This window comes from Panthera pardus, unplaced genomic scaffold (assembly GCF_024362965.1).
Source record: "Panthera pardus isolate Hobbes unplaced genomic scaffold, ASM2436296v1 HiC_scaffold_13, whole genome shotgun sequence".
NCBI lineage: Eukaryota > Metazoa > Chordata > Mammalia > Carnivora > Felidae > Panthera > Panthera pardus.
The window spans coordinates 84,645,440-84,668,887 of record NW_026526688.1 but is presented as its reverse complement, the minus strand read 5'-3'; the positions used below and the strand labels follow the sequence as shown (position 1 = coordinate 84,668,887).

General features: G+C 41.1%; 1 protein-coding gene across 3 annotated transcripts in view; it reads left to right on the top strand.

Annotated features, from left to right (window-relative positions):
- Positions 1–23,448, top strand: part of IL15 (interleukin 15) — a 152,954-nt gene that overhangs the window by 63,985 nt on the left and 65,521 nt on the right. The window contains exon 1 of one of the 3 annotated variants that reach the window (XM_019420268.2): positions 9,649–9,803. The exons of 1 other annotated variant lie outside the window; for it this stretch is intronic. The gene's annotated coding sequence lies outside the window, so the exon portion shown is untranslated. Of the gene's footprint in view, positions 1–9,648; positions 9,804–10,078; positions 10,352–23,448 lie in introns of those variants that run through there. One more of the 3 variants, XM_019420278.2, reaches the window with a different exon arrangement.

Sequence of the window (23,448 nt, the reverse complement as noted above, 5' to 3'; positions counted from 1 at the left end):
CCAGTCTGGCTGGCAAAAGCGGAGGGGCCAGACGGAGTGTGATCTGACAGCAAGAGGGACTTGACATCTGGAAGGTTATAAGCTAACAGCTCTGCTCGGAGAACGGGAGGGCTGGAGTACAACGGGAGGGAAAGTTGTTGAACCCCGGACGACAGAGCACAGCTTGGCGGGGAACAAAGGCGCTTGCCAACGCCATCTCCCTCGCCCATCCCCCAGCCAAAATCCCAAGGGGAACCAGTTCCTGCCAGGGAACTTGCTTGCACCGCGCAAACACCGAACTCTGTGCTTCTGCGGATCCATCCCTCCAGCGGGTCTGACTCCCTCCCGGTGCCGCAGGGCCCCGCCTGAAGCAGATCTCCAAAGGAAAAGCGAGCTGAGCCTGGCCCTCCAGCCCCTATGTACCTTGCCAAGCCACCACAGCTAATACACTAGATCCCCAGCACCACAGGCTGGCAGTGTGCAAGTAGCCCAGACGGGCCACGCCACCCCACAGTGAATCCCGCCCTTAGGAGAGGGGAAGAGAAGGCACACACCAGTCTGACTGTGGCCCCAGCGGTGGGCTGGGGGCAGACATCAGGTCTGACTGTGGCCCCGCCCACCAACGCAAGTTATTCAAGACAGCACAAGTGAAGTGCCCTGCAGTTCCTCACCACTCCAGAGACTATCCAAAATGACGAAATGGAAGAATTCCCCTCAGAAAAACATCCAGGAAATAACAACAGCTAACGAACTGATCAAAAATGATTTAAACAATATAACAGAAAGTGAATTTAGAGTAATAGTCATAAAATTAATCGCTGCGCTTGAAAACAGTATAAAGGACAGCAGAGAATCTCTTGCTACAGAGATCAAGGGACTAAGGAACAGTCACAAGGAGCTAAAAAATGCTATTAATGATCTGCAAAATAAAATAGAGACAACCATGGCTCGGATTGAAGAGGCAGAGGAGAGAATAGGTGAACTAGAAGATAAAATTATGGAAAAAGAAGCTGAGAAAAAGAGAGATAATAAAATCCAGGAGTATGAGAGGAAAACTAGAGAACTAAGTGATGCACTGAAGAGAAATAATCTATGCATAATTGGTATTCCAGAGGAGGAAGAGAGAGGGAAAGGTGCTGAAGGTGTACTTGAAGAAATCATAGCTGAGAACTTTCCTGATCTGGGGAAGGAAAAAGGCATTGAAATCCAAGAGGCACAGAAAACTCCCTTCATACGTAACTTGAATTGATCTTCTGCATGACATATAATAGTGAAACTGGCAAAATACAAGGATAAAGAGAAAATTCTGAAAGCAGGTAGGGATAAACATGCTCTAACATATAAAGGGAGACCTATAAGACTCGTGACCGATCTCTCTACTGAAACGTGGCAGGCCAGAAAGGAATGGCAGGAGATCTTCAATGTGATGAACAGAAAAAAAAATATGCAGCCAAGAATCCTTTATCCAGCAAGTCTGTCATTTAGAATAGAAGGAGAGATAAAGGTCTTCCCAAACAAACAAAAACTGAGGGAATTCGTCACCACTAAACCAGCCCTACAAGAGATCCTAAGGGGGATCCTGTGAGACAAAGTACCAGAGACATTGCTACAAGCATGAAACCTATGGACATCACAATGACTCTAAACCCATATCTTTCTATAATAACACTGAATGTAAATGGACTAAATGCTCCAACCAAAAGACACAGGGTACCAGAATGGATAAAAAAACAAGACCCATCTATTTGCTGTCTACAAGAGACTCATTTTAGACCTGAGGACACCTTCAGATTGAGAGTGAGGGGATGGAGAACTATTTATTATGTCACTGGAAGTAAAAAGAAAGCTGGAGTAGCCATACCTATATCAGACAAACTAGACTTTACATTAAAGGCTGTAACAAGAGGTGAAGAAGGGCATTATATAATAATTACAGGGTCTATCCATCAGGAAGAGCTAACAATTATAAATGTCTATGTGCCGAATACAGGAGCCCCCAAATATATAAAACAATTACTCACAAACATAAGCAACCTTATTTATAAGAATGTGGTAATTGCAGGGGACTTTAACACTCCACTTACAGAAATGGATAGATCATCTAGACACAGAATCAATAAAGAAACAAGGGCCCTGAATGATACATTGGATCAGATGGACTTGACAGATATATTTAGAACTCTGCATCCCAAAGCAACAGAATATACTTTCTTCACAAGTGCACATGGAACATTCTCCAAGATAGATCATATACTGGGTCACAAAACAGCCCTTCATAAGTTTACAAGAATTGAAATTATACCATGCATACTTTCAGACCACAATGCTATGAAGCTTGAAATCAACCACAGAAAAAGTCTGGAAAACCTCCAAAAGCATGGAGGTTAAAGAACACCCTACTAAAGAATGAGTGGGTCAACCAGGCAATTAGAGAAGAAATTAAAAAATATATGGAAACAAACGAAAATGAAAATACAACAATCCAAACGCTTTGGGACGCAGCGAAGGCAGTCCTGAGAGGAAAATACATTGCAATCCAGGCCTATGTCAAGAAACAAGAAAAATCCCAAATACAAAATCTAACAGCACACCTAAAGGAAATAGAAGCGGAACAGCAAAGGCAGCCTAAACCCAGCAGAAGAAGAGAAATAATAAAGATCAGAGCAGAAATAATATAGAATCTAAAAAAACTGTAGAGCAGATCAACAAAAGCAAGAGTTGGTTTGGAAAAAATAAACAAAATTGATAAACCTCTAGCCAGGCTTCTCAAAAAGAAAAGTGAGAGGACCCAAATAGATAAAATCATGAATGAAAATGGAATTACAACCAATCCCTCAGAGATACAAGCAATTATCAGGGAATACTATGAAAACTTATATGCCAACAAACTGGACAACCTGGAAGAAATGGACAAATTCCTAAACACCCACACACTTCCAAAACTCAATCAGGAGGAAATAGAAAGCTTGAACAGACCCATAACCAGCAAAGAAATAGAATCAGTCATCAAAAATCTCCCAACAAATAAGAGTCCAGGACCAGATGACTTCCCAGGGGAGTTCTACCAGACGTTTACAGCAGAGATAATACTTATCCTTCTCAAGCTATTCCAAAAAATAGAAAGGGAAGGAAAACTTCGAGACTCATTCTATGAAGCCAGTATTACTTTGATTCCTATACCAGACAGAGACCCAGTAAAAAAAGAGAACTACAGGCCAATATCCCTGATGAATATGGATGCAAAAATTCTCAATAAGATCCTAGCAAATCGAATTCAACAGCATATAAAAAGAATTATTCACCATGATCAAGTGGGATTCATTCCTGGGATGCAGGGCTGGTTCAACATTCGCAAATCAATCAACGTGATACATCACATTAATAAAAGAAAAGATAAGAACCATATGATCCAGTCAATCGATGCAGAAAAGGCCTTTGACAAAATTCAGCACACTTTCTTAATAAAAACTCTCGAGAAAGTCGGGATAGAAGGAACATACTTAAACATCATCAAAGCCATTTATGAAAAGCCCACAGCTAACATCATCCTCAATGGGGAAAAACTGAGAGCTTTTTCCCTGAGATCAGGAACATGACAGGGATGTCCACGCTCACTGCTGTTGTTTAACATAGTGTTGGAAGTTCTAGCATCAGCAATCAGACAACAAAAGGAAATCAAAGACATCCAAATTGGCAAAGATGAAGTCAAGCTTTTGCTTTTTGCAGATGACATGATACTATACATGGAAAATCTGATAGACTCCACCAAAAGTCTGCTAGAACTGATACATGAATTCAGCAAAGTTGCAGGATACAAAATCAATGTACAGAAATCAGTTGCATTCTTATACACTAACAATGAAGCAACAGAAGGACAAATAAAGAAACTGATCCCATTCACAAGTGCACCAAGAAGCATAAAATACCTAGGGATAAATCTAACCAAAGATGTAAAAGATCTGTATGCTGAAAACTATAGAAAGCTTATGAAGGTAATTGAAGAAGATATAAAGAAATGGAAAGACATTCCCTGCTCATGGATTGGAAGAATAAATATTGTCAAAATGTCAATACTACCCAAAGCTATCTACACATTCAATGCAATCCCAATCAAAATTGCACCAGCATTCTTCTCGAAACTAGAACAAGCAATCCTAAAATTCATATGGAACCACAAAAGGCCCTGAATAGCCAAAGTAATTTTGAAGAAGAAGACCAAAGCAGGAGGCATCACAATCCCACACTTTAGCCTCTACTACAAAGCTGTCATCATCAAGACAGCATGGTATTGGCATAAAAACAGACACATAGACCAATGGAATAGAATAGAAACCCCAGAACTAGACCCACAAACGTATGGCCAACTCATCTTTGACAAAGCAGGAAAGAACATCCAATGGAAAAAAGACAGTCTCTTTAACAAATGGTGCTGGGAGAACTGGACAGCAACATGCAGAAGAATGAAACTAGACCACTTTCTCACACCATTCACAAAAATAAACTCAAAATGGATGAAGGACCTGAATGTGAGACAGGAAACCATCAAAACCCTAGAGGAGAAAGCAGGAAAAGACCTCTCTGACCTCAGTCGTAGCAAGTTCTTACTTGACACATCCCCAAAGGCAAGGGAATTAAAAGCAAAAATGAACTACTGGGACCTTATGAAGATAAAAAGCTTCTGCACAGCAAAGGAAACACCCAATGGAAGGCAACCAACGGAATGGGAAAAGATATTTGCAAATGACATATCGGACAAAGGGCTAGTATCCAAAATCTATAAAGAGCTCACCAAACTCCACACCCAAAAAACAAATAACCCAGTGAAGAAATGGGCAGAAAACATGAATAGACACTTCTCTAAAGAAGACATCCGGATGGGGGCGCCTGGGTGGCTCAGTCAGTTAAGCGGCCGACTTCGGCTCAGGTCATGATCTCGCGGTCCGTGAGTTCGAGCCCTGCGTCCGGCTCTGTGCTGACAGCTCAGAGCCTGGAGCCTGTTTCAGATTCTGTGTCTCCCTCTCTCTGACCCTCCCCTGTTCATGCTCTGTCTCTCCTTGTCTCAAAAATAAATAAAACATTAAAAAAAAATTAAAAAAAATTTAAAAAAAAGAAGACATCCGGATGGCCAACAGGCACATGAAAAGATGCTCAACGTCGCTCCTCATCAGGGAAATACAAATCAAAACTACACTCAGATACCACCTCACGCCAGTCAGAGTGGCCAAAATGCACAAATCAGGAGACTATAGATGCTGGAGAGGATGTGGAGAAACGGGAACCCTCTTGCACTGTTGGTGGGAATGCAAATTGGTGCAGCCAGTCTGGAAAATAGTGTGGAGGTTCCTCAAAAAATTAAAAATAGACCTACGCTATGACCCAGCAATAGCACTGCTAGGAATTTACCCAAGGGATACAGGAGTACTGATGCATAGGGGCACTTGTACCCCAATGTTTATAGCCGCTCTCAACAATAGCCAAATTGTGGAAAAAGCCTAAGTGTCCATCAACTGATGAATGGATAAAGAAATTGTGGTTTATATACACAATGGAGTACTACGTGGCAATGAGAAAGAATGAAATATGGCCCTTTGTAGCAAGGTGGATGGAACTGGAGAGTGTGATGCTAAGTGAAATAAGCCGTACAGAGAAAGACAGATACCATATAGTTTCACTCTTATGTGGATCCTGAGAAACTTAACAGAAACCCATGGGGGAGGGGATGGAAAAAAAAAAAAAAAAGAGGTTAGAGTGGGAGAGAGCCAAAGCATAAGAGACTGTTAAAAACTGAGAACAAACTGAGGGTTGATGGGGGGTGGGAGGGAGGGGAGGGTGGGTGATGGGTATTGAGGAGGGCACCTTTTGGGATGAGCACTGGGTGTTGTATGGAAACCAATTAGACAATACATTTTATATATTGAAAAAAAAAAAAAAAAGACCCAAAGGTCAACTAGTTCTTGGCCTGTGGTTCATTCTTAGGATCATAAATAAGGTCACAATCATGGACTTTGAACTCTGAATCAGATGAGCTAACTGGTAACTACTGCCATGTAGTCTCAAAAGCTATAGGAAACACTTACCAGTAATTTATTTTGTTTATTTTTTTAGTAATTTATTTTATTTTATTTTATTTTTTTTTAAATTTTTTTTTTCAACGTTTTTTATTTATTTTTGGGACAGAGAGAGACAGAGCATGAACGGGGGAGGGTCAGAGAGAGAGGGAGACACAGAATCGGAAACAGGCTCCAGGCTCCGAGCCATCAACCCAGAGACTGACGCGGGGCTCGAACTCACGGACCGCGAGATCGTGACCTGGCTGAAGTCGGTCGCTTAACCGACTGCGCCACCCAGGCGCCCCAGTAATTTATTTTAAAGACAAATAACCCAGTTAACAAATGGGCAGAAAACATTAATAGACGCTTTGCCAAAGAAGACATCCAGACATAACAGACACATGAAAAGATGCTCAGTATCACTCATTATAAGGCAACTACAAATCAAAACCACAATGAGATACCACTTTACACTTGTTGGAATGGCTAAATTTAACAACACAAGAAACAACAAGTGTTGGTGAAGTTGCAGGAAAAGGGGGACCCTCTTGCACCACTGATGGGAATGCAAACTGGTGCAGCCACTCTGGAGAACAGTATGGAGGTTCCTCAAAAAATTAAAAATAGAACTACCCTATGATTCAGCAATTGTACGACTCGGTATTTACCCAAAGGATACAAATATATAGTTTCGAAGGGGTGTGTGCACCGCGATATTTACAGCAGCACTATCAACAATAGCCAAACTATGGAGAAAGTCCAAAAATTAAACAAACAACCAAACAAGGATAAAGAACAAACTGAGGGTTGATTGAGGTACGTGGGTGAGGGAGGTAAAATGGGTGATGGGTATTAAAGAGGGCACTAGTGAGGAGCCCTGGGTGTTGCACGTAAGTGATGTATCACTGAATTCTACTCCTGAAACCAGTCTTTCACTGTATATTAACTAAAATTTAAATATACATTAAAAAATAAAAGGACAACTGCCCAATTGGCAAACATTGCCTTTGGAAAGAAAAATCAGATATTAAAAATGTATTGAACTATGATTTTATTGTTAATTATTTAAATTCAAAGAAAGGTTATTATGGTCACTTCTATGAGGTTTAGTTAATTTTTACTTCTTTCTACATTATAATTTTATGAATTATGGTAGTTTCGAATTATTTCATCAGTCTTGGTCTTTGTTTGTTTTTTTATTATTTTATTATTTTTTTAATTTTTTATTTTTTCAACGTTTTTTGTTTATTTTTGGGACAGAGAGAGACAGAGCATGAACGGGGGAGGGGCAGAGAGAGAGGGAGACACAGAATAGGAAACAGGCTCCAGGCTCCGAGCCATCAGCCCAGAGCCTGACGCGGGGCTCGAACTCACGGACCGCGAGATCGTGACCTGGCTGAAGTCGGACGCTTAACCGACTGCGCCACCCAGGCGCCCCTCTTGGTCTTTGTTTTTAATTTATACAGTGGAATTTACTTGTTCATTGGTGTGAGGAATTTTCAATATCTTGCCAAACAGCCTGTGGCAACTAAAAATACAAGTTGCATATATTAGACTTTTCTCTTTGAGTGTAGTGCAACAAAAACAAACTATGCTGAAAACCCACCATCATTGAATTGCAGGCACTTCTATAACTAATTCAAAATAGTTTTATTTTCTGTAATTAAGAAAACAAATTTGACCTATCTATTTAGGAGGCAAATAGTAGAGCAAAGCCTATTTTATGGCTGTAATCATTTTCAATTTCACTTTATTGTTATTTATGTTTTTTATCTCCCCAACGTAACTAAATGCTTTATATCCCATTCAGCCCATCTTGGTTTAGAACTCGTATGTATTAGCTTGGTCAGTATTTGTAGACCAGTTTTATTATTCTTATGTACTCAGATTATACTTTAAAACTCAGGTTTATGAAGAAAATCCCCATCAGTTTTCCAGAGCATTGTGAAAACCTCTCTAGTAGCTCATGGTGGTCACATGTTCAAAGTGTGCTTTTGGACCTTGATGCCCCTTAGCCCTGTGGGCAGCTGGAGCCCATAGGCTAGTAAGCCCTAGCTAAGAGCAGCTTTCTCCAGTGCTCCCGGGCAGCCGGATCACAGCAAGTTCTGAGATGGGAGGTGTCCTCTGGCAGCAATGATATCTGGCTCTGTGTGGCCATGAGATGTCATACTGTCTGGACATCTATTGCAGCTCCCAGCTGCAGAGTACACAGCATCCGTAAGTGTGCTGAAGGACGTATGACAGGAGCCCACTTCGCAGGAGCCCAAGAAGCTCTGCTTCAGTCCAAGTTGACGGTAGGACACAGATCCGCTTCTCCATTCCTAATCTGCATATTCGTGTTTACACATAGTGTCCGCCTTTTGTGGCCACCATCTTTGTTACAGAATCCAATCCCACGGCAGGCCTGCTCTCACAATGAATGCCCATTCTGCAAATTAGAGCTTCAGCAATTGCTATGAAAAAGTCTGATTCGATTTGAGATCCTTGGCATTCTTACAAGAAAATTCAACACTACATTGTCTCGGACAGAAAAGAATGCTCAATTTCTTTAACTATCATTTACAACTATGGTAAATTTTTGAATTCTTAAAATGGTCTTTACATGTTTATATATCACTTATTTTGCTGATAGTGACTACCTGCAGATGAACTTTTTCATAAAAATGAAATTTTTTTTTACGTGGAATTTTATGCACATTTAATATTTAAGTCACTTCTAATATGTTTCTATTTTTTTAAAACATATACTCAATTGTAAAGGAAAGATGGTTAAGTGTTTATTAAACTCCAGGAGCCATATCCTTTTTTTCTGTGACATGACTGGAAAATTTGGGGAAGCACTTTTTATTAGGGATTTTCAGTAATTCAAATGTGTTCAAGGTTTTCTCCAAAGTGTTTCCAAAACTGGGCAGGAGGTCTTTTCTGATGACTCTGTGTAGCATAAAGATCACTCAGCTTCAGAGAACCTAGTCCCTTCCTTCCACTGTAAAATATTATAATAACATTTCACACGGTCCTATTTGATGGGACCATGTGCAGTGTAAGACTAGACTGGAAAAGTAATTTACAGGCTGGCTCATTCCTTCCAGTTTACCCTAACTCCCTAGTCATCCAGGTGTCTTACTCCGTTCTCTCCAACAAAACTTGAGGCTTCCTTCTTACAGCCTGCGCCGCGCGGGTTGAGGGGCTGGTCTGGAATAGTCGCCCAACTCGCTCCTACACGTTTTCCCCTCGCCTGTGGGCCACTTGGGTGCACGCCACGCGCCCAGGTCTCCAGGCTTCTCTGGGGAAGCCTCCTGCGCCAAGCTAGGCTGGGTGGGTGCGGCGGGTGGTCTCTGAGATTTCTCGCTTTCCCTGCAGGTGCCCCAGAAAGTAAAGGACGAAATCGGGGGCAGGCGCTCCCTGCCTTCGTCCAAGCTCTCCCTCCAGGTTCTGCGCCCCAGGACTGGGCAGTGGCGGAAACCTGCGGGGCGTCCCAGCCCTGGGGGCGTGGAGCTGCAACACCTGGGCAATCGTTCAGGGGCTGCGGCCATCCCGCCCCTCCCCCAGCCTCCTCTGAAGATGTTTATCTTGCCCTCTGCTCCTTGCTCTTTTCTCTTTCACTTTTCTTTTCGCTGAGGGTTGGGACTCCCTGGGTTCAGGGCGCCCAGGGGAACCCCAGCTGACTCGCTCTTTGTAGTCGAAGCCCAACGCCAGGGCAGGGAGCCGGGTGGCAGTTCCTGTCCGGCTGCGCCGCTCGCCGCCCCCCAGCCCTACAGCCGGGACTCGATGGAGGTACAGAGTTCTGCTTCTCCGCCTGTGGGGGGGGAAGGTGGTGGTGGTTGAAAGGTCGATGGAATTTTCCCCGAAAGTCTACGCCTCGGGCCTCTCCCAGCTCCGGGCGGACCTACCCATTTCCCCCCACCAGCTGCGGACCGGGCCGCCCCGCCCTCTCACGGGGAACACTTAACCGCGACTTCAGTTTTCCGTTGCACTACGTGCAGAGGTTTTCCCCCTTCTGACCCTTTATTCCTCCCGTGGGCTCTCCTCGCCATCCTGGCTCCCAGAGGAACGCAGATTGGGAACGCAGATTGCTGGCCCGCTTGCGGTTCCCGCGCGGCTCCTCCGTGCGCTTGGCTCTTTCGGTGCTGCAGGCAGCGGGTCAGCGGGAGGCAGCGCCCGGCGCCGGTGTCTCCTCTCCGCTAACTCCGCAGCTGACCCGCGGAGAGCGAGGGACGTGCGCCTGCCTCCCGCCCCAGGCTGCCCGTTTCGGAGAAGACGCGGTCTGGCAGCACTGAGCGCTGAGTTCTGCACCTAACTGACCCCAGAGAGTTCGAAGAAAGGTACCGCAGCTCCCCGCTTCTTCCCTGCCCCCTCCCACACTCCTTGCGGGTCAGCTCAAATGTGTCTAGGACCCTGCGGGTGGGTCTCTCCCTTTGCTTGCAAAATCAAGTCACCCTCCCCTTCTTTGATCAGGAGGACACTTGTCCTTGGGAGAGGAACTTGCAGAAATGGTTACTGATGGGCACTCAGGCCTGGGTCTATATTATTAGTTCCAGCCTTGATCAAGCCACTCATCTCTTAGAAAAGCAGTATTAGAAACTTGGAAGAGACACAGGAGACTTAAACTTGCAGTAAAATCCTTATTCAAGATGGATTTAAATGAAAGTCCAGTTAATTTTTTTCCATTGTTACTGAGACTGCATTTTGCGAATGTTTACAATTCATTTTAATTGAACTATGAAATTCCGTGCGTTGAAGACTTTGATAACGTCAGCGTATCCATAAAGCAAGAGGATTCTTAAACGATGCTTATAACAGATTCTTAAACAGGATGTGTCAGAAGTTTCAGAACTGGAAGTAAAGTGGTTTTCGCTAGCTATTTTTCCATTATGTTTTTAAAAGTACTTTCTAATGTTATGGCAAGGGGCATGCCATCTACCTGTAACTGATGGGCTCCCTCATCTTGTCAGTGTGCCTAAAATAAAAAGGTTTTATTGACTTGATTGAATGAACAGATAAGGTCCGGGTGATCGTGGCCTTCAGCAGTGCAGTGGCTGTGTGGTGGACTATTCCACTGAAAGCATCAAGGTACAATATGGATCAAATTTTAAACTACTGTTCTTTTATTGAAAAGCGGTGTGATGGGCATGGTAGACAGAGGAAGGAGGCACAAAGGAAAAAGCATAAAGATATATAAAAGATATAAATATATCATTATTTATATAAAGATATATAAAAGAAGGAACTGAAGGAAAAGCAATAGCCTTCTTAGACTTAAAAAGCGATGAAGAATTTAAAATTTTACATAATCAAGTTAAGATATCTCAGAAAGTTCTAAAGGTTTGTTGTGATTGTGTTTTAAGGTCACATTCTTACATCTCTCCCTCTGTTTCCTCCTCTCAAAATTTTAGTCATACTCAGAATGGCCTTTTCCTGCAGTATCATCTGCTCTGTGACAGAGTGACACAGAGGAATTAGATTAGTCACTGGTCTTGAATCTCTAGTAGGCAGTGTTCCTATACTTTGATTTTTAATTGTTTGTCTGCCTGTCTGCCTGTCTGTCTATCTATCTATCTATCTATCTATCTATCTATCTATCTATCTATCATCTCTCTCCCTCTCTCTCTCTCCCTCTCTCTCTCTATATATATTAAGTAAGCTCTGCACCCAATGTGGGGCTTGCAGTCACATCCTTGAGATCAAGAGTCGCATGCTCTGTGGACTGAGCCAGCCAGATGCTCCTTCCCATACTTTGGTTCACTATTCTCTGCCGATTGGGAGTGGCAACTCTAGAACCTGGTTTGAAGCTGTTGTCCTGGAGTTTGGAACTTTACTGCAGATTATTGGGGGACTTAAGAAGAACAATTTGATGATTTTCTTTTCATCAATGAGATTTGTATATAAATGTCAACAGCTATATTGCAAGACACAATATTTGTCAATGAAATACAAGTTTATAATGTTTTTTGGAGGATGGGGAAAATCTGTGGTTTAACGTTTATTGGAATAGAGTTCGATAATTGAAGGATTTTAAACCCTAGAAGGTTCTCCATCTCAGGTTTGCTGGCTCTGAGTAGATTTCAGGAAGGATGTGAATGAAGCCCTGAAATGTTGTATGTAAGTGGATTTTTCTGAAGAAAATATCCACAACTCTAATTAGGTTTTCAAATGTCTCTTGGACCCCAAATAGTTTTTAAAACATTTTAAAACTTAGAAAACTGTCCTTTTTTTCATTTCTCTCTTAGAGTTGACTGTTAAGTTTGTTCATTAGATAACTATTCTTTTGAAGGTTAGTTAATGATAATACAGACAGTGCTGTCTTTTGGCCAGCAACTTGAATTATGGGAAATAATATGAATCATAGCTAATACTTGTTGAGTTCTTAGTATGTACCGGACATTGTTCCGAGTATGTATGTATTTTTAAAAATCATCATGATAAACTTAGGTGGTGGTACGGACTGTGTTATATAGCCGAGAAAATGGAAGCATAGGGTAATTAAATAACTTTCCCAAAGTCACAGAGCTAGTTAAGTGGTAGAGCTGGGATTTGAACCTGGACAGATTTCAGATCACTGGTGTTTATGAAGGATGATATTTCCAGAGAAGTATTTCCCACAATTTGTCAGTGACAACTATCTACTACTTCATTTTGATGCAGTTTTATGATAGAAGGTTGGTTTTCAAGTAATACTGCTTATACAGTACTTGCATGATTGACTTCATTAATTATACATTTATTATATTATTATACATAGATAGATAGATAGATAGACAGGCAGATTAGCCTTATGATCAAATAATATTCGCATGAGTATTTATTTGTGTTTGGTTCCTTGGAGAAATTTCTCTTACGGTTCCTGAATGAAAACATTTGTTTAATTTGCATCAGTTTTTGCTGATAGAGCATGACATAGGTACAGGTGGATTGATCAGTGTGTGAATCTATCGATCTAACTATTCATTCATCCATCCAAGTAGAAAGGTGGGATTCGTGGAGAGATCAGAACAGAAGCCTTTCCCAATTATGTCACAACCGAGGTGGTGTAGTCAACTATTTAAGAAGCCTTTTCACAGGCTCCAATGGTATGAGAGTTGGCAAGAAGCCAGCTTCTTTCCTTAGCTCAGTATTAGCTCTTAGATTTACTTACTCAGTGATTGCAGATTACCACGTGAGGCTTTTGAGGTTGAACAATGCTTAAGTGCTTGCTGCTCTCCTATTTGAATGGATTGAATGGAAAAATTCCATAGGGGCGTTGAGAGAACATGTGTGGTTTTAGCTAGTACTGCGATGTATTTACTACTAGCTATTTAATGGTGAGTTTTACTAATTAACTATTAGTAATTATATTAATTACTATTTATTACTTCACTTTTTTTTCAAGTTACATTCAGTGTTGGAATGAAAAATAAATAAGAGGCTGTTTGATCTCATTTCAGTTCAGCAGTGTTATTCATATATGTTTTATGTCTGGAGGCAGGGCATATGTATACATATATTTTTCAGTGTTTTATTCCAGAGTCCAGTAGTGTCTTGCAGGTCATCTTTGGAAGGACCAAAATATACGTAGATCTGCTATCTATCTATCTATCTATCTATCTATCTATCTATCTCCATGTATATTTTGTATATAGACTATATAAATATGGATTAAAAAAGTCTGAATGCCTGTTAGCTGATCATGTTCTAAGAATACATAGTTGATTGTTTTCCAAATACTAAGGTTTCTCCAAGTGCTAACAGGGTGCAGAGGGGATCAGGAGAGTGACGACCGTATTTTGTTAAATAGAGGAATTGAAACTGAAAATGATCCTACAACAAGAAAATATGATCGGTTGTAAGGTTGGTGGGGGGAGGCTCTACTCATCAGAGTGACATAGAAAAGCAGCCCTGTGGCACATGCCATGATCCCTTGTATCATTTCACTCTCACTGGGCATTTCGTTCATGTACCTTCTAATAGAAACTCGAGAAATGAAATACTCCTCGTGCACTGTTAGCACTGACCCCAGTTATTCTTTAACTGAACATTTTATAGGTAGAAACTTTACAGTATATTTTCCCCTCTTATTTTCTCCTTGTACATATCAACAACAAAAAGTATATGTTTAAAAGTTTTAAAATAATTTTGTTAAAATTATTCTTTATGTTATTGTAAAGATCATTAGTACACAGGTAACCAGAGTAATTCATTTGAGTTTTGGTAATTATGAGGCATAAAACTATATTGTATCATAAGATGTGTATCATAAATGTAGACCTGGGTGGTGTTGATATCAATGCTTTGATTAAGGCAGGTTTCTCTAATACCAGTTTTTCAAATTGCCCCTTTATTTGGCACCCTGGAGAGGCAAGGCACATGGTAAGATTCTGAATGGGAGAGTGATGTGCCTTTCTTTGGTAAAATGGGTGGAGGGTAATTATGAAAGGGGAAGTGGGAAAGGAGAACTTGCCAGAAAATGCTTGCCGTCAGCACATTTCAGGCATATTGCTTATAAAAAGGGGTCCCTTTGTAAATAGTGGATCTGGAAATTGGTTCCGTTAGAACTCTCTATACCGTTACAGACCTTGGACAGCTATGGGGTTCCCCATGGGTGCCTGTTCTTCCCTTTGAAGATCTCAGTTTGCTCTGGTTCAACCTGTTGCCCGCCCTGCCCCTATGCTTGGTTTCTGGATTGCCATGGCCCATTGTGCTTAAGCAATAGTGTGTGTTTTTGTCGAGGGGTGGGGTGGGGGGGAATGGTAAAGAACTGGCAGCTGCAGAGGCTTCCCACTGAGAGCAGTGTTGGGGGGCAGGAATAGGTTCTAGCCCTGCTTGGGGTCTTAGATAGCCTTCCCAGTCTGGGCTCCTCTTCCATGCAGTTCTAGACACACTTCTCTATACTCTAGACCACCCTTGCTATTCCTGCTCACTTTTTGTCATTCTTCCTGCCTCCTGCTCAAAGCCTCCAATCTCCACAATTTCTGAAACCCCTTCTACTGCCCAGGTAGAGTTATTTTCTCCTTATATTTCTCCTTATATGCTGTAATAGCTTTTGTCTCTGTAAATTCATCTTGTTATGTGTCTCTACAGTTATATTTTGAATAAAGACATAAAAGTGTGAGCCCAGCCAAAGGTTGTTCACATGATTGGTTTGTATCGACTTCAATGAGAGATCATTCAACAATCTAAGAAGTAATAAGAGGAATGTAAAACAGGTAGGAAATATAGCAAAAAACCAATGTTGGAGTATTATAATAAAAACAGTACTTGGGGAAAATTAGTCTGGGGTAGGATTTATTGAAGAAAAAATAATTAGAGGTAAGGAAATGAGCCAGAAATCCATGGCAGTCCTTCAGATATACAGTCTTATTCCTATTATCTGCTAAGGGATATAGCTATAGCAATTCATTCCTTCTCTCTATCATCAATTTTTGTCTCTCTCTAATGGGTCTTTCCCATGAATGTAATTTCTCCCATAAACAGCAACAACAAACAACTCTCTTTGGCTTAGTGTTTCTCTCCAGCTGCCACCTGGTTTTTAGGTCTCCATTTTATAGGAAAGCTCTGAAAGTCAATTTTACTTTCTGTCTCCAATTTCTCTCTTCTCATTCTCTCTTGAACCAGGCAGCCTGTCATTCCTACTGCTCCATAAAACTGTATCATTAGAGATACCCAGACCCCCCCCCCCCATGTTAAATCCGTGGTTAGGGCTGGGTTCTCTTTCAACAGGACCTGAGTTCTTCATTTTTGCTTCCAGACAGTCCTGCTCTCTTCATTGTCCTCTGCCTCCCCATCATCCATTTCAGTAGCTTGCTGGTTCCTATTCCCTGTCCTCTCAACAGAGGAGTCCGCTGCTCAGTCACTGGATCCTTTCTGTATCTATGTACACTCACTCCCTGACTGCATCCTGCCTGGTGGTGGTTAGTGTCTTCCGAGAGTGGTGATTCGTGTCTCCAGTCATGACCTCCCCCTGAACTCCAGACTCATCTAGACAACAGTCTAGTCTGCATTCCTATGTAGATGTATCCTACTCGTTGAATTCCTGACTTAACCCCCAAAACTGCTTCTTCCATGGTCTCCCTTATCTCACTTGATGGCCATTCTATTCTTTGAGTTGCATGGATAATCTCTTAGTCAGTCTCGGAGTTCTCCTTTTTTTTTTTTTTTCATACCCCACATTTTAATCTGCCACTAAGTCCTTTAAGCTGTCCTTTCAAAATATATCCCACATCTGACTTCTTGTCACCTTTGCAGCTGCCATCTAGGTCCAAGCCACTATTGTCCTGCCTTATGGTATTATTGCAAGAGTTGGTCTCCCTGATGCTATACTTGCTCCCCCCACCCCCAGCTTGTTCTTAACACAGCACAGCAGTCAGAATGCTTCTGTTATTTGCCCTGCCTGCATTAAACAAACAAACAAACCCACAAAATAAATAAACAGAAACACCCAGAACCCACTGGCTTGACAAATAGTAATTTGTTATTTGTCATGATTCTGCAATCTGGGCTACATTCAGCTTGTTGGAGATGAAACATCCCAGAAGATTTCTTCATTCCTGTGTCTGGCACCTCAGCTGGGCTGACTGGAAAGTTGAAGACCCCTCCTTTGAGTCATTCTTCCTTTTCCATGAGAAATAGCTCTTGTCAGCACTTGGGTAGACTGCTTCCAGCTTTGAGTTCGGGATCTAGGGATCTTCTGTGTCCTCCTTTTCGTTTACCTGGTGGTGAGTTATTTTAGTACAATTTTCTCATAAACCTCGAGGCCTTCCTATACATTTTATTGAGGTTCATTCCATTATGGAAAACTTATGTATCCAAGACTTTTACGACAGGCCCCTCTTTACTTCGGCTGCAAATCTGAATGCTGTAGGAGAGACCCTTACTGTTTTAGAAACCCTTTGGAGAGCATCTGGGTGTCTCAGTCAGTTAAGCGTCAGACTTTGGCTCAGGTCATGATCTTGTGGTTCATGGGTTTGAGCCCCATGTCAGGCTCTGTGCTGGCAGCTCAGAGCCTGGAACCTGCTTCGGATTCTGTGTCTCTCCATCTCTCTCTGCCCCTCCCCCACCTTGCGCTCTGTCTCTGTCTCTGTGTCTCACACAAAAATAAAAAATAAGTGTTAAAAAAAAAAAAAAGAAGAAGTCCTTTGTCCTGCTGAGTCTCTGAGGCTCTGCCTTAATGTGAGGTCTTAATGAGGCATCTTCCAGCCACATGCTTGATTTGATCTTTAACCTGAGAGCACATTGTACTAATACTTGGCTTTGAACTTTGTCCTAAGACTGCTTCTTTCTTTGAGCATCTTCTGCTGTCTGGAGAGGCAAGAATGACAAAAAGTTTAATTTTCTTTTTTTTTTTTTTTTTAATTTTCTTTTTTTAAATATTTATTTATTTTTGAGACAGGGAGAGATAGCATGAACGGGGGAGGGTCAGAGAGAGAGAGGGAGACACAGAACCTGAAACAGGCTCCAGGCTCTGAGCTGTCAACACAGAGCCCGATGCGGGGCTCGAACTCACGGACCGCAAGATCATGACCTGAGCCGAAGTCGGACGCTCAACCGACTGAGCCACCCAGGCGCCCCAAAAAGTTTTATTTTCTAACCTAGCAAGTCCTGTGTTGAATGATTCCCTCTTACTTCTACTTGAACACTTCAGTTCATCTTTCTCTTCCCGTAATTAATTCTAGGCAGCTGAATGAAGCCAGTTATCACATTCAGAAATCTCCTTAGGTAGGCCCACAAGCTCATGAGGTATGTTTTCATTCTTCCATATTGTTGCAGTGTTGCCAAACATTCTGCCACTACGTAATATGAGTTGCCTCTGTCTGGCCTCCAGGAAGAAGTTCATTAATGCCTTTCTGGCCTTCACTGTGTCCTTGATACTCTTCAGGTGTCTACACATCACCCGGTCTCATCCCAATTTTAGTGTCAGGTTTTCATTGCTATACAATAAACTCCAAAATTTAGAACCATTTTATTTGTTCAAGGTTTTGAGTTTAGAAATTTGGACAGGACACAGTGACAATGACTTGTCTCTACTCCACAATGTCTGTGGTCTCAGTTGATTTGACTCCATTTGTCCAAGGACTATTGGAGATGGTTCAAGACATTGAATCTGGCTGTTGGCTGGGTTCCTTCATTCTCTTCCACTTGGCCTTTTCACATGGCGAGATTGGGCCTTCTTCTGGCATGATGGTCTCAGGGTTGTCAGACTCCTTCCATAGTGTCCAGGGCCATAAAAGAGGAAGTGGGAGCTGCAAATCCTCTTAAGGCCTGGGTACGGAATTCCCATACTTTATGTTTGCTTCATCGGTCAGAATGAAACAGTCAGAAGCCCATCCCAGATTCAGTGGGAGAGGACACAGACTCTGCCTCTTGCTGGGTAACTTGTCATGCTTGTTCACGAAAGGAAGGCAGTGATGACAGCATCCATCTTTGGAGATTATCAGCTGCACGTTGTGATTTTATTTTTAGTCTATTTATTTTTGAGAGAGGGAGAGCATGAGAGGGGGAGGTGCAGAGAGAGAGAGCGAGACAGAAGATCTGAAACAGTCTCCGTGCTGACAGCAGAAAGCCCGATGTGGGGCCTGAACTCAAGAATTGTGAGATAATGACTGGAGCCTAAGTCTGATGCTTAACCTACTGAGCCTCCCAGGTACCCTCATTGTGATTCTGTTAAAACATTAATTAGGTCATGCTACTCTATTCAAAACCACTGTTGCCTTCTCATCTCACTTCTCTAAAAGCCAAATTCTGTTACAATGGTCAGTAAGGCCCTAAGTGATTTGTATCTCTGTTACCTCCTCTACTATTATTCCTTTAGCTCACTGTTTCAGTCACACTGACAGTCTTTCTTTTTTTTTTTTCAATATATGAAATTTATTGTCACACCATTCACAAAAATAAACTCTTTCTACTCAGCACCCATACTGCACTGCTTTTATCTAAGAGTCTTTGAACTTGCTGTTCCCCTTCTTAGACTGGTGTTATCTCAGATATAGCCCACTCCCTTACTTCACTGGTTTAGTTCAATATCCCATTTGCAGTGAGGTTTTCCCTAACCCATGTACTTCCTGTGGCACTCCCACCAGCACTGTGCTTAAACTCTTTTCCATGTACCTATAACTATAAACTAAGGTTTATAGTACTTTATCCCAAACTCTTAGGGTCAGATGTGTTTGGAGTTCAGATTTTTTTCAGTTTTTGGAAAGGTAACTGTTATGGACTGAATTGAATGTCCCTGCGCCCCTTCCCCCCCCCCCCCCCCCCACTACTTCTAAACTCCCATGCAAGAGAGGCTTACCCTCTTAGAAACTTTCAGACAGGCAGTATAGTGTCATTAACTGTAGTCACCAGGCTGTACATTGCATTCCCATGGCATGTTTATTTTATAACGGGAAGCTTGTACCTTTTGACGCCTTGTATCCATTTCACCCACCCACCAAGCCCCTGCTTCTGGCAACCACCAATCTATTTTCTGTAGCTGTGAGTTCATTTTGTAAATATACCAGTCTTTAAAGAGTCACTTTCTCTGCGAAATTCTCCAGGCAAAACCCCAACATTACTTCCCCTCTAGCCACCTCCTCCCCCCCGGAAATATTGACTACATTTTCTCCTTTGTTCTGTCCTCTCCCGATGGATAGCTCTCTAATTGTATCTGCGACATTTTATCATTATTGACTTGTGTTTGTATTGACTCTCCTCTTGAATAAATGATGAAGATGGGACAAAGGATGACAAGAACTGTGATCATGGAGTTGGAAGGGCTGGAGTTTGGGAAACACCGTATTTATAAAATTACTCCCTCAATAAAAACGGGCACATAGTAAACCTTTAATAATGTTATTTTTCTTGTCAATAATCTATCACAGGGGGGCCTGGGTGGCTCAGTCAGTTAAGTGTCCGACTTCGGCTCAGGTTGTGATCTCACAGTCCCTGAGTTCCAGCCCCACGTGGGGCTCTGTGCTGACAGCTCAGAACCTGGAGCCTGCTTCAGATTCTTTGTCTCCCTCTCTCTCTGCCCCTCCCCCACTTGTGGTCTGTCTGTCTCTCTCCCAAAAATAAACATTAAAAAATTAAAAATAATAATCTATCACATATTGCTGAGGGGTCAAGTGATAGTAAGTTTTTGAGAAAAGGAGTTTGACCAGATTTGACTAGAAATACCTCACCAGTGATCATCACAGAGCTGTTGGAAAACCACTCCCAGCAGACTCCTTATTGTCAAGGTCAGGAGGGGAAATAGAATTTCCCAAGGATCTAATTTGGGCCAGGCTACTGATAAAATCCTTACATTCATTTTTAGGATGATGCTTATGAACTTTATAGATTAGAATGAACCTTTTTAGAACTAAAACAAAGGAAGGGAGGGGCTGTTTAATATTTTGTGCCCGTTTTTATTGAGGGAGTAATTTTATAAGTGCAAAGCAAATGCTTCAACAAATGAAATGAAACAAGATACACCCTATTCTCTAAATTTCTTCAAATAAATTTTTTTTTAACTTTCTTAATTTTTTTTGCCAAGATACACCCTATTCTCTAAATTTCTTCAAATAAAATTTTTTTTAACTTTCTTAATTTTTTTTGCCAAGTATTTTGAAAAAAAAATGATTTCCAAGTACAAAAAAGATGAGAAAATTTTTTTAAAAATATTAGGATGGTTAATATTTAACTTATTTAGTGCTCCTTTTCCCAAGAATCCTAGGAAACAAATATATAGTTATAACAGCTTTATGATGTCACTTGAAAATTTGCAGTAACCCCAAATGGCAACATTTTAAGGATCTATATTGTATACCTTTAGACTCTACTCCTGGGAAGCAAGATCCTCTTTTCATTATTTCGTGAAGGACGTCTAAAACTTCAGACGTGTGGTTTTATGATGGCTCATTTAGATTGATATTGAGGTATTTCTCCTCTAAACTTTGACCTTTCTTAATTCAAGATGCATTACTCTCAGCCTCTGCAGTTTATAAAGTATTGGCTTCCATGCTATGGTTGTCAATCAGGCCGATGAACAACGGACCATAAACCTTCCTAAAAATAGAAATATTTATTGAACATTTTCTCAGTGCATGGCTCAGTGCCAAGTGCTCTGAGGGATAAAAAGCTGAACTGAACATGATTCCTTTCAGGAACTTGTTATCTACTGGAGAAATGAATATTGGTATATGAATAGCTGGGTCATCCATGTATGGTTGTACTAAACAGCTGTCCATTCTCTAAACATGTTTTCTGTCATCACTAAGCATGTGGATATGTGTGTCTCCCCTCCAGAGTGCATTATTCCATCCGTTCTTTTCCCTCTCCCCTTTCTCCTGATTCACCCACCTGGTCCAGAGGTCTCAGTTTGGTATTGTTTTTTTTGAGGATATTTTCCTAAATTTCCAAGATTGGATTAGGTATCTCTTGTTCTTAACTTTATTCAGTAAATATTTCAATAGCTAACATTTATTGTTGGCCATGTGCCAAGCACTTTAACTTGTGGAACCCTCATAAACTACCGGAGGTGCTTTTCCAGCTACTCTTCAGATGACTCAGAGGCACCAAGACCCTGTGCCCAAGGTCCTCAGTTAAGTCTGTCTCCAGAGCCTGTACCCTTCACCTAGTCTGCTACCTCACTGGAAGAACTAAGAAGAGGCATGAAGATTAAAAGGGAGGAGGTAAAATTATCTTTATTTATAAATGAAAGCCATGAAAATTAACCAGCTATGAAAACTAATAAGCAAGTTCATCAAGACTGTCGGAGTAACAAAGCCTCAGCAGCATTTTTTAATATTAAATAAAATATTAGCTAACGTAAGAGTAAAACACAGTGCTACTGCCCCTGCCAGGAGACACTCTTATCTTAATCAAATGGAATTTACCTACAGATCGTATGGATGGTCCAATATTAGAAACCCTATTAATATAATCCTAATGGATGCATGCAGAAAAAGTTTTATCAAACTTTTGAGTACGAGTTTCGTAAGATTAAATGGGATCTTCCAAATGGGTAAATGAATGAATGATATTTGCAAAATAATCTCTAGTAAACATCATACTTAATACAGAACTATGCTAAAAAAGCATTTTCTTTAGTTTTGGAGAATGATGACAGTGTCAGTAAGAGTGCAACTATTGAGCAGAGTAAATAGAATAAATAAAAAAAAACAAAGTAAATAAAAAAACAAAGATAACAGCTGCTTATTTTTACTGAGTACTTAATGTGTAAGCAGTATTCTAAGTGCTTTGTAAGTTTTGCTTTATTTAAACAATAGTAAATGTCAAATTTTTACTTACCTTTACTTCCTATATCATTTTGCTTCCTCCGAAAATTACTTCAAACAGGCTGCAAAGGGCAAATTTTTCTGAGGTCTTATGTGCCTGTGAATATACTAATTTTTCCCAGATGTAATTAATTCTAGGTACAAGGTTAGTTTTCTTCAGCATTTAAAAAAAATTTTTTTTAATGCTTATCCATTTTTGAGAGACAGAGAGAGACAGACCGTGAGTGGGGGAGGGGCAGAAATAGGGGTAGACACAGAATGAGAAGCAAGCTCCAGACTCCGAGCTGTCAGCACAGAACCTGATGCGGGGCTGGAACTCACAAACCCTGCAATCATAACATGAGCCGAAGTCGGGCACTTAACTGACTGAGCCACTCGGGCACCCCTATTTTTCTTCAGCATTGTGGGGACTCTGCTCCATTATCTTCTTGTATCTGTTGTTTCTTTCAAGAAGCCTGATGTCACTGTGACCTTTGTTTGTTTTCACTCTAATGAATATTGTTGAAGTTTCTCTTTGGCGTGAATTTTTTTTTTTTTTTTAATTCCAGTGTAGTTAATATACAGTGCTGTATTAGTTTCCAATGTACAGTATAATGATTCAATAGTTCTATATATGACTCAGTGCTTATCATGGAAAATGTACACTTAATCCTCTTCGCCTGTTTCAGCAATCTCCCCACCTACCTCCCCTCTGGTAGCCATCTGTTTGTTCTCTATAGTTAAGAGTCTGTTTTTTTGTTTGTTTGTTTGTCTCTTTTTTCTTTGTTTTGTTTCTTAAACTCCACCTATGAGTGAAATCAAATGGTATTTATCTTTCTTTGACTGACATATTTTACTTAGCATTATACTCTCTAGATCCATCTATATTGTTGCAAATGGAAGATTTCATTCTTTTTTACGGCTGAGTAATATTCCGTTGTAAATATACCACATCTTCTTTATCCATTCATCTATATAAATGGACTCGGGTTGCTTCCATAATTTGGCTATTGTAAATAACGCTGCAGTAAATATAGGGGTGCGTATATCTTTCCAAATTAGTGTTTTTGTGCTATTTGGGTAAATACCCAGTAGTAGAATTATTGCATCATATGGTAATTCTATTTTTAATTTTTTAAAGAACTTCTGTACTGTTTTCCACTGTGGCTCTATCTGTTTGCATTCTCACCAACAGTACATGGGAGTTCCTTTTT